The sequence below is a fragment of the Leptopilina boulardi genome, unplaced genomic scaffold, assembly GCF_019393585.1.
Source record: "Leptopilina boulardi isolate dan_hultmark-lab unplaced genomic scaffold, ZJU_Lbou_2.1 LbouV2_266, whole genome shotgun sequence".
NCBI lineage: Eukaryota > Metazoa > Arthropoda > Insecta > Hymenoptera > Figitidae > Leptopilina > Leptopilina boulardi.
The window spans coordinates 3,172,789-3,189,997 of NW_026137825.1; the positions used below are offsets into that span (position 1 = coordinate 3,172,789).

The 17,209-nt window shown below is 28.4% G+C and overlaps 3 protein-coding genes across 4 annotated transcripts in view; 1 reads left to right on the forward strand and 2 right to left on the reverse strand.

Moving 5' to 3' along the window:
• LOC127281139 (thymidylate synthase) overlaps positions 1–17,209 on the reverse strand; it is a 191,096-nt gene that overhangs the window by 86,890 nt on the left and 86,997 nt on the right. The gene's annotated exons all lie outside the window — the stretch shown is intronic.
• The window catches only part of LOC127281157 (uncharacterized), a 62,768-nt gene that overhangs the window by 34,326 nt on the left and 11,233 nt on the right, over positions 1–17,209 (reverse strand). The window contains exon 1 of one of the 2 annotated variants that reach the window (XM_051304696.1): positions 12,494–12,765. The exons of the other annotated variant lie outside the window; for it this stretch is intronic. The gene's annotated coding sequence lies outside the window, so the exon portion shown is untranslated. Of the gene's footprint in view, positions 1–12,493; positions 12,766–17,209 lie in introns of those variants that run through there. 2 annotated transcript variants of the gene reach the window in all.
• Positions 1–17,209, forward strand: part of LOC127281147 (vacuolar protein sorting-associated protein 37B) — a 53,082-nt gene that overhangs the window by 21,462 nt on the left and 14,411 nt on the right. The gene's annotated exons all lie outside the window — the stretch shown is intronic.

Sequence of the window (17,209 nt, forward strand, 5' to 3'; positions counted from 1 at the left end):
AGAGAAGCTGAAGAAAGATAAGAATATAGTAGCTAAAGATGCAGTAGATAAATATGCAGAAAAAGGAAATACAGAAGTAGAAACCAAGGCAGAAAATGAAGCATAGAAGAAGCAAAACAATAAAAGCTAAATTATCACAGAAAATTATAAGGTATTAAAATAAGCTGCAACAATTATTATTTTAATCCAATTTTGCTTATTTTAATACCAAAATGGATTAAAATAAGCAAAATTAGATTAAAATAATAAGCGTTGCAGCTTATTTTAATGTCTTTTAATTTTCTGTGATAACAATAAAAACTATTAAAAAATAGAAAAGAAGTATACAACCTAAATCCCTAAAACAAAATGGGAAGGGGTCTGTTTTTTTAATATTTAGTTGCACCGTAAAACAAAAGGCATTAATTTAATACCGATTTTAGGTACTAAATTCACTGTTTTCTTGAAAGGATCAAATTGCAACGAATTGATCCCAATATTTGGATCAAAACATAATTTGATCCAAATATTGGGATTAATTTGTTTCAATTTGATCCTTTCAAGAAAACAGTGTTGCGTTATTTAATTGTTACCTATTTTGTTACCTAAAATCGGGTACTATTTTAGTACTTTCTTTTTACAGTGCGCGTATGAAACTTAGTTTCTAACCAAATAATATACTGAAAATTATAGTATTGATCATATTAATTTTTGGTATAGTATTTGGTTCATTGAAAACAAAAATTCTGGTTAGGCAATATTTAACATTACTTTTTAGTTAAGTTAACCAGAATTCTAGTTAAAATAACTAGAATTATGGTTAACCTAACCAAAATCACAATGTTAAATATACCCTAACCACCCTAAACCCTAACCCTAATATACCCTACCTAACGAATTCTAGTTGAAATAACCAGAATTCTGGTTATTCTAACAAGAATTTTTTTTCAGTATTAGAAACTAAGTTTTATATGCATATAAAAAACGCTGGGTAAATTTTGTTGCGGGTAATTTTCACCAATGCTAATTCACATAGACGGTGGCGCCCGCAACTAGGATAAAATTTGTTGCAGGTAATTTTTATACCGATTTTGGGGTAAAAATTATACTTTTTTTTTCGTGTGTGACTAAATAGTAAACAAAAACAGAGTTTTCGCCACTTTGAAATTAATTTTCGAAATAAAAAATCTTTTTAGGATAAGAAGTAGAAATAAAGGCAGAAAATGAAGAAACAAAAGAAGAAAATGAAAAATAACAGGAAGTAGAACCTAAAGAATTATAATTCTCAAACAAAACAAAAAAAGTAAAAGAAGAATTAGAAATAGAAGAAGAAGAAGAAGAAGCAGCAGTTTTCTTTATTTATTTATGCTTTGTTGGATTCTCTCCTGTACTTTTCTAAGTGCGATCGTTTGGCCTCGTTTCTTACTCTTCTTCTTCTTCTTTTCCATTTCTACTCTTTCTTTCTTTCTTTCTTTCTTTCTTTCTTTCTCTCTTTCCCTGTATCTGTATTATTTCCATAATGTCTGTGAAATGCGCACACACTGTACATATTCTCTATGCACTTGCATATACGTGAAACTCTACACCAGTTTGGTGGCATTGGGGGGAGGAATTGCACATGATGCTGCAAACGTGGGTGGGTATATGTATATATATGTATATATATACATACAGTGCAAGTATGAAAATCGTTACTTACACATAGACACGGTCAAACAGACCCACACACTCATGTTCGCTCACCTGGTATACGCATCGAATGAGAGAACGAGACACAGAAAGAGAGAAGGGGGCAGAAACCTCACGTATTCTTCACGTTCATCTCTACTATACCTAAACCCGCGAATGCAATTCACATGTGCACGAAAGCTCAAAAAACCTTTTTTTGCAGAAAGAGAGTCGAATTTCCAATACATTTTTAGGTTATGTAGAAAAAGAGGATTATTCTATTTTATACCAAAAATTGATTTTAATTATATGTACCTTACTTTTATATTAACATTTTTAGTAGTAATTTTTAACATTGGGTCCACTGAAAAAAAATTCTAGTTAGAATAACCAGAATTCTAGTTAGAATAACCAGAATTCTGGTTAGGGTATATTTAACATTTTGATTCTGGTTAGGTTAACCAGAATTCTGGTTATTTTAACGAGAATTCTAGTTAATTCAACTAGAATTCTGGTTAACATAACTAGAAAGTAATGTTAAATATAGTCTAACCAGAATTTTTTTTTCAGTGTCGCGCTTTGAGGAAAGAAAAAATTTTAGGTTATGTTTTTGAAAGTTTTAAGTATAAAAATATCTAAAACTAATAATAATCAAACTTATTGAACTAAATATTCAATAAAAATTTATTTCGATTTTACATAAATAAAAAAGGAACTTCTAATCAAAAGGTAAATCTGTCGTAAACATATAACCTATATAATTCGTTTGCTTCTTAGGCACCTTTCTTCGAAGCGCAAAAAATATTCTAATTTATAAAATGGTATCATCAGGGTCAGTTGGGGTAAATAGAAACAAGAGATAAATCGAAACAGTAGTTATTTCAGTTAAATAAAAAAAAATTTTTTATATAAATACTGCCTCAAACCTTGAACCTTAAATCACCCCCAACAAGGTTTGAGTCTGTATTTATTTTTAAAATTTTTTATTTAACTGAAATAACTACTGTTTCGATTTACCCATTGTTTCTATTTACCCCAACTGACCCTACTTTGGTTTTACTTATTAAATTATTATTATTATTATTATTATTATTAATAATAATATACTCTTTGAATAAAAGGAAATTGTATACAATATAACTGAATGTTATGTATATAAAATAATTATATTTTTGTACAAAAGAACAGTGAATAAACAACTGTTACTTTATAATATGGATATATAAATAGAAAAAACAAAAGAATTCGCAATCAACTTTAAAACAATGTAAAATACACGTATGTATATATAAAAAAAAGAAAAATATTTATATGGAAAGAAAACTATATATGTGATCATTATTATATATATTTCATTGAAGAAATAGAATAATATTTCAGTTGAGAAAGATATTTGCATTTCATTGAAAAAATAGTTTTTTTTCTGTCTCTTCAACATATATATATATATATATATATATATATATATATATATATATATATATATATATATATATATATGTACAATATTACCTTTTTAATGAGAAATATGCCCGGGACAAGCCAATGATGTAATAACATTGTACCGGATGTATCGATTTTTACTACCGTCGTGATACCACAATGCAGGTATATATGTATATAGCCTTTAAAAAAAAGTCTTACACGCGCATATGTCATTGTGGGCATAAACTTAAAAGTCACTTTCGTCTTTAAAAAAAAAATTACAAAAAAATACAAGCCACGTAAAAGAAAATTTAAAACTATATGAAAATAAAAAAGGGTACAAAAATACTATATATGGAAAAATATTATCTTATACGCTTATAAAATGTATTTAAATTAAAATACAATAAAATTATTTTTTATATTATTTTATTAGTCTTAAAAAGCTGTATTTCCTATTTGCGTTTTAAATAATATATATATATTTAAAACAAATAAATATTTATTTAGCTTTGAGAAATGTAATTTTTCAATGAATAGGTATTTTTTAATTAAAAAAATATGAGAACTTTTTTCTATATCAATAAAAAAATTTTTTGTTGCATACACTGCGTTATATAAAAAAAATTTGTTATAAATTTAATAACTTTTTTTTTTTTTTGATGCCAATATTCAATATCCCAGTATTGAAATTTAGGGTATATTTTTAAATTTAATATCCAATTTTAATTATTATAAAGAAAATTAATACACAGAAAATTAAAAGGCATTAAAAGAAGCTGCAACGCTTATTATTTTAATCCAATTTTGCTTATTTTAATACCAAAATGGATTAAAATAAGCAAAATTGGATTAAAATAATAAGCGTTGCAGCTTATTTTAATGCCTTTTAATTTTTTGTGTATTTATATTAAAAATATTAAATTTAATAGAAAAGGTATTAAATTTAACAGAAAAGATATTAAATTTAACAGAAAATATATATTAAATTTACTAAAAATCGGGTCGCATGAATATCCCATAAAAATCATTAGCTGCAGAACTTTCATTTGTAAGAATTTTATTTGCCAGAATTTCTTTTTAGATGAATTTTCATTTTTTGAATTTACTATTTGACTTACTTTCTTTGTAAACGAAATTTCATTTTACATGATTTTTATGTACCGAATTTTTATTTGACATAATTTTTATTTTAACGAATTTTTTTTTATCCACCTTTTATTTAAAAGTATATTATAATTTTACTCAATTTTAATTTATCAGAATTTTCATTTAACAGAATTTTCGTTATTCGAATTGTTTAATGTCAGAATTTTTAATTTATCAAATCTCCATTCATGTGTCAGAATTTTTTATTTACACGAATTTAATATTTGATAGAATTTCTAAAACAGCGAATTTTCATTTGATAGAAATTACAAATGGCCGAACAGAAAGATTTTGGCGCAGTTTTTAAAATAGATCAATCAGAAAATAATTAAGAAAATTGTGATTGGTTTATTTTAAAATTAGCGCCGAAATCTTTCTCACGCTTATTGCTTGTACGGCCATTTGTAATTTCTATCAAATGGAAATTCTCTGTTTTATAATAGCGGATTCTATAAAATAAAAATTCGTGTAAATAAAAATTCTGACACATGGAGATTCGATAGTTTAAAAATTCTGACATTATATACAATTCGAATTACTAAAATTCTGCTGAATGAGAATTTTGATAAATTAAAATTGGTTTAAATTGTAAATTCTATTAAAATAAAGAGTTGGATAACAAAAAATTTGGTAAAATAAAAATTATATTAAATTAAAATTCGGTATACCTAAAAACTATGTTAAATAAAAATTCGTTTACAAAGAAAGTAATTCAAATACTAATTCGAAAAATGAAAATTCGTCTAAATAGAAATTCTATCAAATGAAATTCATACAAATGAAAATTCTAATAGCTAATGATTTTTATGAAATAATCATGCGCTCCTAAAAATCTATATTTTTAATATTTTTTCTATATTAAATTTTAGAGTAAAAATTATATTAAATTAAATAAAACCGTATATTAAATTTCAATACTAGTATTGCATATATATGTTTGCTTCATATACACAAAATAATTAAAATTTAATAAAGATTTTTCTATAACAGTGTATATATATATATATATTTATGACAGATAAAATAAATAATAGTAAACAAAAAAAAAAAGGAAAATATTTCCGCACTATAAAAAAATGAAAATTGAATCAATTGATTTATATATATTCAAATGACACAACTTTCCAAACAAAACCAGTTTCACAACTTTTATAGATTCTTATTTAATATACAACAAAATTGTAACGTTCCATTTATATATATAAAAAGAAAATCCGACATTTTTAGATGCAAACTGTATAATCATTCATATAATTAGATATATCTTTTTTTTCCAAATTACCCATAAGAAATACTAGCGCAAGGACGGTAAAATTTTCAAACTAGATTCTTCGGCTAATGTTTTTAGAACGTTTATAACAGTTAATGTATATAATAGCTGAATATTGATATAATAATAATAATAATAAATTTATTTAAAAAATTTTAATACTAAATTTAATATAAAATTTCTGAAAAATTTTCTAAGTTATTATTTTTATTTAAAACATTTTCAACAAAATTTATATACCAACAATTTAATTATAATATATAAAATAGTAAAAAAAAAATTTAGATCCCAAAAATAATATTTTTATAAAAACAATTTTTTTAGGAAAGAAAAAAGAAAATTGTAATAAAAACGATGGTCTCGCGACTATTTTTGCTACCTTTGTTTAAAGAGCAGGAAAGGATTTTTTTCTAATTAATTCCGGAATTGATTTCTGGAGTTAAACGACCTGCCACGAAGAAAAGTTGAATTGAAGGGGGGAAAAAAGAGAAAGAGAGTGAGGGAAAGAGAGAGAAAGAGAGAGACACAGGAAAAATGAGAAAGAGAGAGAGAGAGAGAAAGAGAGTAAGAGAGTGAGGAGAAGAGATTATTTTTCGATGAGCAGGCTTTGACTGGCGTTATTTGTGCTGTGGACAGATCCGGAAACTACGACGAACTCCGAACGTTAAACGCCACGTTGCGAATTACGCGTTGCGCCATTCCTCACATAGTCATACATAGTATGATCCAACTTCTCTCTCTCTCTCTCTCGCTCAATTTTTTTCACATTTCAAAACCTGATAAACTCAATGTTTTTCTCGATCAAAGTACTTCACAGATAATTGATAAGGTGCTCTCTATGTAAAAATTTAAAAAAAAATTTAATTTCAAAAAAAATTTTTTTTAGTTAAAAAAATAATTTTAATATTAATGCAATTTAACGAGATTTTTTTTTTGCGAACGAGTATACTAAATAAAAATGCATCTATATCTCTATATTATATTTACATACCCGTTTCTCAGATATATATATATATATTGAATTTAAAAAATGAGAATAATTACTTCATTTATTTAGAAAATAATAATTTTAAAATAAAATATAGAAAAAAAACTCAAAATAAGTCAAAAAAAAGAAGTAAAAGTTAAAAATTTTAATATTTAAAAAAAGATTCTAATTTTCTTTTTTTTTTTTTATTATAACGGAAACGATTCCGGTTTCCTGTAGAGTTGAAACGATAATAAAAACGGGTAAAAGTCACAGACAACTACACACACGAGTAATACAAAAAAAATGCTAAATTTCGCATATTTATAGTTTGTCAATAATTTCTAATGGAGAGAGAGAAAAAAAAAAAGAGTCAGACCTGTACGAGGAGAAAAATATTTGCTAGAGAATATAAAACGAAAAATGAAGCAGAAAAAAAAATGGTCAATGTTGAATTTCACAGAATATTAAATATTTAGACATACCGCGAGTAAAACACTAAAAACTACGAAACGGTTTACTTTCTGTAAACACATTGTTGAATATAAAAAGAAGAAAAAAAAATCACCACAACCAAACAATATTGTAAACAAAAAATTTTTTCCATACTTTTCTTTCTTTATTCGAAAAAAATTAATTTCCAAAAACAAAGAAAATTTTTTAAGTATACAGAAATAATAAAATTCCGAAACAAAAGAAGGTTCCTATTTTTTTTATAAACAGATTTTAGAAATAAAAACGGCTTTTGAAGCCTGAAAAAAAACAATGAAAATTTCTTTTTTGTCACCAAGCATATATGTAAACAGTAAATGTAAATGTTTCTTTTTTCCTAAAGTCAAAAACAATCTTTTGCCAATTATTATTACAACTATTTTCTTTCGGGTAAATGCTCCTATCTTTTATTTATAGTAGGTGCATGACTCATTGCAGATCGATTATACATAAACATAATGCTACGTATACGTTCTGCTTTCTCTAATGAGCACAGTCAACCCGAGTGGACCTTCAACATACACACACATATACACACAAATATATATTAACGTCATTATAACCGGATACTTTTTCAATTAAGAGAAAAAAAAAAACATTAAAATAATTTTTTTTTTTAAATATATATATAAAAAGTTGAAAATCAAATGAATTTTTCTTTCAACTAAAAACAAGGTACAAACCTACTGAAATTTTGCCACCAATTTATTTTACAATTGAAGGTGAATTTAACTGAATTTACAAACAGTGGAAATTGCACCTTAAATTGTATTTTATGTAACTACTTGCAACCTATTGAATTTATATTATAATAAATTAAAATTATTACCAACTAAATTTACAACTAATTAAGGTAACAACCTACTGAATTTGCAACCAAAAAACGTTACAACCTACTGAATTTACAACCAAACTTTACAACCTGCAGAATTCACAACAAGCCAAAGTTACAACCTATAATAAATTTAAAACTAATCAAATTTACAACCTACTGAATTTACAATTAATCAAAGTTACAACCTACTTTATTCACAACCCATCAAAGTAACAACCTACTGAATACAGAACCAATTAAAGTAACAACCTACTGAATTTACAACCAACTAAAGTTACAACCTACTGATTTTACAACCTACTGATTTTACAACCTACTGAATTTACAACCTACTAAATTTACAACCTACTGAATTTACAACCCACAAAAGGTGCAACCTACTGAATAAAAAAACCAATTTAGTTATAACCTACTGAATTTATAAATAATCAAATTTACAACCTACTGAATTTACAACCAACTAAAGTTACAACCTAATGAATTTATAAATAACTAAATTCCAAACAATCAAAGTTACAACCAACCAAATTTACAACCTACTGAATTTACAACCAATCAAAGTTACTACCTACTGAATTTACAACCTACTGAATTTACAACCCACAAAAGTTACAACCTACTGAATAAAAAAACCAATTTAGTTATAACCTACTGAATTTATAAATAATCAAATTTACAACCAACTAAAGTTACAACCAACCAAATTTACAACCTACTGAATTTACAACCAATCAAAGTTACTACCTACTGAATTCACAGCCAACCAAATTTACAACCTACTGAAAACAGAACCAATTAAAGTAACAACCTACTAAATTTACAACCAACTAAAGTTACAACCTACTGAATTTACAACCAACCAAATTTACAACTCACAAAAGTTACAACCTACTGAATTCAGAACCAATTTAGTTATAACCTACTGAATTTATAAATATTCAAATTTACAACCTACTGAATTTACAACCAACTAAAGTTACAACCTAATGAATTTATAAATAATTAAATTCCAAACAATCAAAATTACAACCAACCAAATTTACAACCTACTGAATTTACAACCAACAAAAGTTACAACCTACTGGATTCTCAACCAACCAAAGTTACAACCTACTGTATTCTCAACCAACTAAAGTTATACAACCAATTGAATTTTTAACCAATTTAGTTTACATCAAATTGAAAAAAGAAAATGAAATTGAATCATATGGGATAATAGAAATGAAAAAAAATACTAAATGGAATAAAATAAAGAAAAAAATAAAAAAAAAATGAATGAATAACACAAAATGCATAAATTTTGATATTCTAAAGAAGTTTAGAATAAAGAAACTCTCTCATAAAAAATTCTTTATACAAAAGCTGACGCCGCGCGTCGATATTGTGATGATCAGCATTTAAAATTGACCCTGATTTTGCGACACGACGAGGCCTTAAATTTCTCCTATCTATATATATATATATGTATATTGTACATCACAGTCAATTGCAAAATTTGATTTGCCGCGTCAACACGAAAATGGCGTCGCGTCTTATTCCATTATATAGACATATATATGTGTATGTACCGTTATAATAACAACATTTATAGTATAGCGACTCTTTTCTTTTCTTTTTGTTTGTTTGTTTCTCAATTTTTAAACGAATAAATATAATTGGATAGTTTTTTTTTCTGTTATTTTATTTTTTTTTTTTTTTTAATAATATATTACGAAAAGAAAATAATTTTCCATCTTTCACAAGAAAGCCAAGATGTCAACGCGAGTATAAAACTGTATGTATCGATTTGCCTTTCGTCGCTTGGGCAAAGTCTCAAACTCAATTCTCGTGTTTGCTACATGAAAAAAAGAGAGAGAAAAAAAAATGTTGCATCGTTTTACTAAAAAAGAATTTTTCGTTCTATTTTTGCAAAAAAAAAAAAAACAAAAAGAACCGAAAATTTGTTTTCCTTTTTTAAAAATTTAAGAAAAAATTGTTTAATAAATAAAATACGAAATATAAATTCATCGAATCTTGGGATCTTGAATTATAAACAGAAAAAAAAGGATAAGACTGAAAAGTAGGATTCAGTTTCCTTCGCGTTGTATTTTCAAAGTGTTTCACTTGGCTGAATACGACGATCGTTTTCTGCGTCCTTCGGAAGATCATTGGATCGTAAAATTTCCCGTCCCTGGGTAGAAAGTCAAAAAAAAAAGGAAAAAAAATATAAAAAAATGCAAAGCCCTATAAACTTGAGAGATGGGAATCCAAAAATGTGTTGAGAAATCTTTTCAAAAATATCTTTAAGAAATTCTCCGGAAATTTATGAATAATTTTTCTACAAATTTTAATAAAAATTATTATTCTTAAATTTACGATTATTTTTTAAATTTCAATTTGATAACAATATTTATTTATTTTTACAGTAAACTATTACTATAATTTCAAAAATATGTTCCATCTTATGAAATGCCAAAAATTATTCAAATATTCCAAAGATTTGTAAAATTTGTATTTGAATTTGTAAAAAATAAAAATAATTCCTATATAATTAAGAAAATACTCTTCGTAAATTTGAGAATAATTATTATCATTAAAAATGAAATTCCGTTATGAGTGTCACGAGATGATTATTTTTATAAGTTAATGTGAATTTTAAACAATTTTTCCATATACAATACATTTATATCCAAATATGGTCAAGGACAGTTTCAAGTATGGAATTTCAAAGAAATGAAACTATGGGGCGTTCAACGCAAACATCTGGGACATACAGTCTACTATATATACAACGAGTTTCACGCAAACACAACATTTTTCTCATAAAAATTATTTCAATTGCATAATATTGCAGTTTCTTGTCATTTAAACTGAATTGAAAACATTTTCATTGAATTCACCTTTAATATACGTGTACATATAATGAGAGTTTCACTTTTCTATTCCATTTTGTCAAATTTATGTCATTTACGATAATTTTCATTTTCTTTTCTATTTTAAGTTTTTTATGTTAAAATTTTAGAAAATCATTTAATTTTTAAAAATAGAATAAGGATTTCAAATTCACAATATAAGCGAATTACAAAAAAAGATTTTGGAATCACAATCTGGAAATTGTAGAAGCGTATAATAACGATTTTAGATTCACAGAACTGTAGAGCAGGTGTGTACGAGTGATTTTTAGAATTTCAGAATCATCAAAGTCTTTAAAGTCTTCAAAACTAATTTAGAATCCCAAAAAAAAGGGTTTCACAAAATACATTTCTGGATTTCTAATAAAAAAGCTTAAAATTTTAGAAAATTTGAAAATCACAAAAACTGATTTTAGAATTTGCGGCAATTATTTTTGAAATCACAATGAATTTAAAATAATTACTTTTATATCACAACCGAATAGAACCAAAACCGAGTTTAGAACAACAAAACATAATTTTAAAATCACAAAAACTAATTTAAGATTTAAAATAAATAAATTACAATCTCACTACCGAGAAAAGAGAAACACAATAAACTATTTCAAAATCAGAAAAAAAACAATTCAGAATCGAAACTATTTTAGAATCAGAAAATTCTGATAAAATAATATCACAATTATTTTAGATACACAGCACTAGAATCAACAAAAACTATTTAAGGATTACAAAAGTTGTGTTAAAAAGTATACTTAGAAACGTATTGAGAAACACTGAATCGATTGAACAAACAAATAATTTAGAACTCATATCAATTATTATTAACATTATGAAAAGAAGCTACAATATCGACAGCGACGTAAGAAGCAAACACCCGATTTTAAAAATTATCAGGAAAGATTTTAGAAAAGAACTAATTTTTAAAACAAAAATTCCTTAATGTTTGTATAGCACAAAACAAATTTCACAAACCACAAACAATTGTACAAAAGTCCATTTGGAAAAGTATAAAGTCGGAAGAAACAATAGAAGCACAAAACTGATTTTAGGTTGAAAAATTTTTAAATAGGCTTCCAAAAAAAAATTCGTAACTATAATTTTTGTTGATTCTCTAGTACTTTTATTGTGTTTAGTGAATTTTGTCCTTGTTTCTAATATTGCGGAATTATCTCCTAAGAATCGAGTTTTTCTACTTCTCTAGTTGATTCTAAAATATTAGCCATCTTTTCAAAACTTCAATAATTAGGGTTTTCAAAAAAAAAATTGTACTTTCTAATCACTTTTACTTTACTTAAAATTACTTGAATATTAAGATTTTTAAAGCAAGGTTTTATAACGTTAGAAACAACTATAGAGAAGCATGAAGCCAATTTCACGAGCACAACGAGTATCACAACTTTGAGGATTTCACAAAAACCTATGAAGAAGCACAAAACCGAATTTAGCATTAAAAAAAACCTAATCACAAAAAACCTACTCCAATATCTCACTTAGAATCAGAAATTCCTAATTCACCTTCCATGACAATAAAAACATTTTACGAATATTGGAATAATTTCCTATTTACGAATTCACGAAACACACATTTTTTTCATCACACTTTCGATGTGAATAAAGCCATCACAATTTTTTCTCTCTCTCTCACTCTCAAAGCACATAGTATATATCCATCTCTGCAGTACCATTATTTCGATTTTCAGCCACCTTCTTTTTTTCTCCTCATATTATTGTGAACATATTTTTTTAAATATAAATTTTTCACCAACGAACACAGAAAAGAACAGATTTTTTTTTTTTTTTTTTGCAAATATACATACGATCAATGTTCAATGATGGGTTTTTTGAAGTAGGCTTGATACTTTTTATCCCCCAGGGTAGTCTTCAAGTTCACGCGAAAAATTGTTAGGAATAGGATATCGCCTATAAATACACTGGCTATTTCGGGCCGTTGAACGCTCTCCAGAAAACACGCGATCGCACTGCGCAAGAAAGCATTTATATTAAACTAAACCGATCAACGAGGCACAATAAGCACCATAATAATGATGATGATTATGATGATAATAATGATCCTCAAACAACACTATTAAAACTCACGCACTAATTTTTCTTTTTTTTTTGCATTGTCTTCCCTCTCCTTTTTTTTCACAGAAAAACTTTATTTTCTTTTTCTCTCTCTCTCTCTCACTCACTCAAAAAATAACCCACGGTATACAAGTAAAACGAGGACACGATCTCTCCTCCATTTTCTTTTTTACTGGTTTTGAATTTAATTCTTTTTATCAGCTTTATAAGTTGGCCAAAAAAATTTCAAGCAAAGAAATACGTTTTCTATATAGAGAGATATACTATAGAGTGTGAGAAAGAGTAAGATAGAGAAAGAGAGAAAGATAGAGAGATGGAGAGAGAGAAGACGTGAGCGGGTGGCGACGCGAACGCGCCCAGCAACGATCGTTTATTTCAACGAAATAACGCCTCGCGACGTGAGAAGCTCTCGAGGCCAAAGCTTTGCTCACTCGAACGCTTGGCGATGCGACACAATTTTTTTTTTTTTTTTCACCATTCGCGAAAGATGCAATTTTCACGAAAAAAAAAAAAAAAATTCCCCAACACTTTTATACACCCTTTAATATATACACTCACACATATACATATATATATATATAGAAAAGAATGACAGTGTGCAACGCACTCTATCTCTACACGCTATAGGTTTACGGTGCAGGTGCAGGGCACACGGGCACTTCTCGTCATTGCGAGAGTCGAACGTTCTGTCTCTCTCGCGCCGACTGGAGAATAACAGGGGTAAAACGGGGGGACGAGAGAGAGAGAGAGAACAAAATAACGAGGAGAGAGACCGAAACCACGCTAAAAAGAGAGAGAAATACTGATAGAGACAGAGGAAGAACTGAAAGAGACGACGCAGAAGAGAAACAATGAGAGAGACAAGGAAAGAGAGTCGAAACAGAGATGGCGTTTGAGACAGAGAGAGAAAGAGAAACTAGAGTGAGAAACGAAAAGGAGAGAGAGTGAGAGATACAGACAGAAGAGGACGGAGAGTAGAGAGTGCGAACCATAAAGAGAGAGAGAGAACAAATCCCAGGGACGGACAAGTCCGTTACGCGCCCCCGGCTAATACAGCGCCACGACCCAAACCGGATTCCAAACCGGTATTACCGGAGACGCGAGTTTTCGTCAAAAAAAAGTTTTTTTTTTTTTTATTTGCAACACACACATTGCTTTTTAAGTCACAAACTTCAAAAGGATAACGCGAGAATTTTCAAAAATATCCTAGTGCCTTTGACCTTTTAAAGCTAGTATTTCTTCGATATTCAGATACATTTTTACTAAATAGATAAATTAATAACAATTACACTGCAAAAAAAAAAAGTATCTTATTATAAGACACATTGGAAGCAAGTTACCAAAAGTATCTTCCTATCTATTTTATTTAAGAAACTAATGCATTTTAAGATGTTTTTGATATTATCTTAGAAGCAAGTTGTAAAAAAACATCTTAAAAAGGCGACCAAAATATCTTAAAATAAGATACTTCTTTTTGCAGTGTATAATAATAAATATTTTTATAAATTATTTTAGTTCAAACTTCTAATTTTTAGTACAGGCGTACTTTTTGCAAAAATTAACCAGCACAGGGTAGAATGTGACTTTTTTCAATAGTACAAATTTAGAAAAGGTGAAAAAAAAATTCGAATTTGAAATAGAAAGAGGAAAAAAGGACTCAGAAATGTCAAAAGTAATTAAAACCCGAATGATTATTCGAAAATTCGAAGCATAAAAAGAAACTAAAGTAAAGAAGAAAAAATAATAGAAAAATTACAAGAATAAAATGAAATTCATAGAAACAGAAATAAAGAATTTATCATTCGGGAATGAAATCTTTTTGATATAAAATCTGGAAACATCAGAATGTGCGTGAAAACCTATATACAATATATATATATATATATATATATACATAGGTGGGATGAGATGATGTCCCTTCTTGTTACTTTCATTTACACCCAAGTGCCCGGCTTTTCAAGGTCGATTCCCCCCCTCCTTTTCTTCTTTTGCGGCGCAAACTCCAAAAATTCACCCCAGGCCTGGAAAAGCCGAAGCCCCCAGAAATTCGCAATGTTATATACTCCAGAGGGAAAGAGAGAGAGAGAGAGAATCTAGACTATCGATTCGCGGACCGATGGAGACTTTGCTGCTTTGCTGCTGCTGCTGCTACTACTACTACTACTACAACTACTACTACCAATACTACTACGGAAATATTAAATCTCATCTTTTTGAGATTCAGCTTTTTATCACGAAACGACATTCTTCGAACTTGAAATCAGATCTATGTACATCCCCTGCCCCCTTCTTGACACTCTTTTATTGTAATCGATATAAGACTCAATGAAAAACAATCCGTTTTTTTTCTTCCTTTTCTAACAATCTATATATCATTTTTCTCTTTCTATCATTTATAAGTGAAATACGGCTCTGATGCTTGTGTGCGAGCGTAACCCTTTCGTCTATATATTTTACCTGCGCGAGTTTTCATTCGTGAATCGACAGAACTTACGTGCAGACCAATGTAGGTATAAGTGAAATAAAATAAAAAAAAAAAAAAAACTAGACGGAAATGAAAGAAAAGCGAATTTTGCCAAGTTGAAAGAAAAAGCAATCCTTTTGTCTCTGTATGTTAAATTTTACCTACATGGAGAAAAATGGCAAAAACGAATAAATTAACTTTTACTATTTTAAAAGTAAAACCGAAACTGGCCGCAGTTTCTGCGCATTTTTTTTTAGCAATTTTTACTCCGGAAATAGTAAAATTTACTCGTGAAATAATAAAAATTATTTCCGAAATAGTAAATTATAATATTTCTGGGGTAGAAATGCGCAGAAACTGCGGTCAGTTCCGGTTTTACTTTTAAGAGTAATAAAAGTTACTTTATTTGTTTTTCCATTTTTCTCCGTGTAGTGATAATCCAATTTGATATTATTCTTCTCGCAAATAACAAAAATTTTAAAATAGAACCATTTTTTTCCCCCACTAGGGAAAAATTCAAAGATGTTATTGATAATTTCTACCTCTTTTATACGTTTATTTAAAAAAAAAAAGGAATATATTGAAAAGCTTCGAATCCCTATTTTTTCTATTCAAAAACGCGAATATTCATGTTCCTTTACAGGCAAAAAGTGATAAAATAGATATTTTTTAGTCTAAAAATAAAACCCTATTATCACGAAAAAAAGCCTACCTTTCAAAAAGAAACGCTTTTGAATGAAGGTGTGAGTGATTTTAACCTTTAGAGGACCATGGTAGCTGTATTATTATAACATTCAGTAAAAGTTGTCTAAACTTTCAATTGAAATACATACAAGATCTAGAAATACCACTAATTGGAATTTTTTTTAAAGAAATATCGGTCATTTAAAGGTTAATTTTTTAATGCTTATTAATTGAATCCTTAGTACTGATTTGCAAAATTAAAAATAACGATCTAATGTGACAGATATTAGAAAGTACTTCAATTTGTATAGTATTATAGGGTATCGTATACCTTCATACCAAATTTTTGAAAATATAAATCTGCTTTACATAACGAAAGAAGCTTTCATTTTCAAAACAAAACCTAAATTCAACGAAATTCAAAAAAAAAACTATAAAAGGAACGACGAATAAATTTGCTGTGGTAGCGAAAAATTTCCTGCCACAACAAGCTTGTTATTTCTAGCTAACATGGATGCTTCTCAAAATCTAAGAGAAATTTAACAAATTCTCAAAATGAAACAAAAGAATACTCGTCCGATTATATTTGTCAAATATTGTGCAATTTTTCCCCTATTTCTGACTTTCTCATTGCTAATATCGAAGAAAGTTTCATTAATTTAGTTGAAAAAAAAAAAAATTATTCGCTTTGAAAAATTTTTAATTTGAAAAAATATAAATGCAAGGGCAATAAGAAAAATTTTTGCCCTATCGTGCCAATAGAGAATTAATTAAAAACAACAAAAGAGTGGTGGGGAGACGAATAGAAAGAGAGGAGTATAGAGAGAGGGGGAGAAGGGACTACCACTCCAGGCAACGTGTTAGCCACGGAGGGTGGTCGAATTTCGGCACAGACTCTCTCGACCTGTTGTTTTCAGGGCCGCCAGGTTAACGTCACGAGAGAAGCGCAGCACACACAACATAGTCGCAAAGCGTTGGACCGACGGACATAAGGGCGAAAACGACGGCAGCCTGTCAGGGATGTCTCGCCCAAAGGGAAACGTGGGGCAAAGGGAACGCTGAGTCAGAAATGATGGTGGGAGTAGTATAACACGACTGCTGCGTTTCGGCATCGGCGCGAACGTTGAAGAAAGACCCCTAGATATCTCTCTCTCTCGCACATACATGTATACAAACGAGAGAGAGAGAGAAAGAGAGAGAGGGGGGAACCATTCGCCAACGGGTGGGGAGGGATGCTCAGCTAAAGAAGAGTCCGGGTTGGAGGAGGAGTGAAGGGGGAGAACCTACACTGGCACAGGGA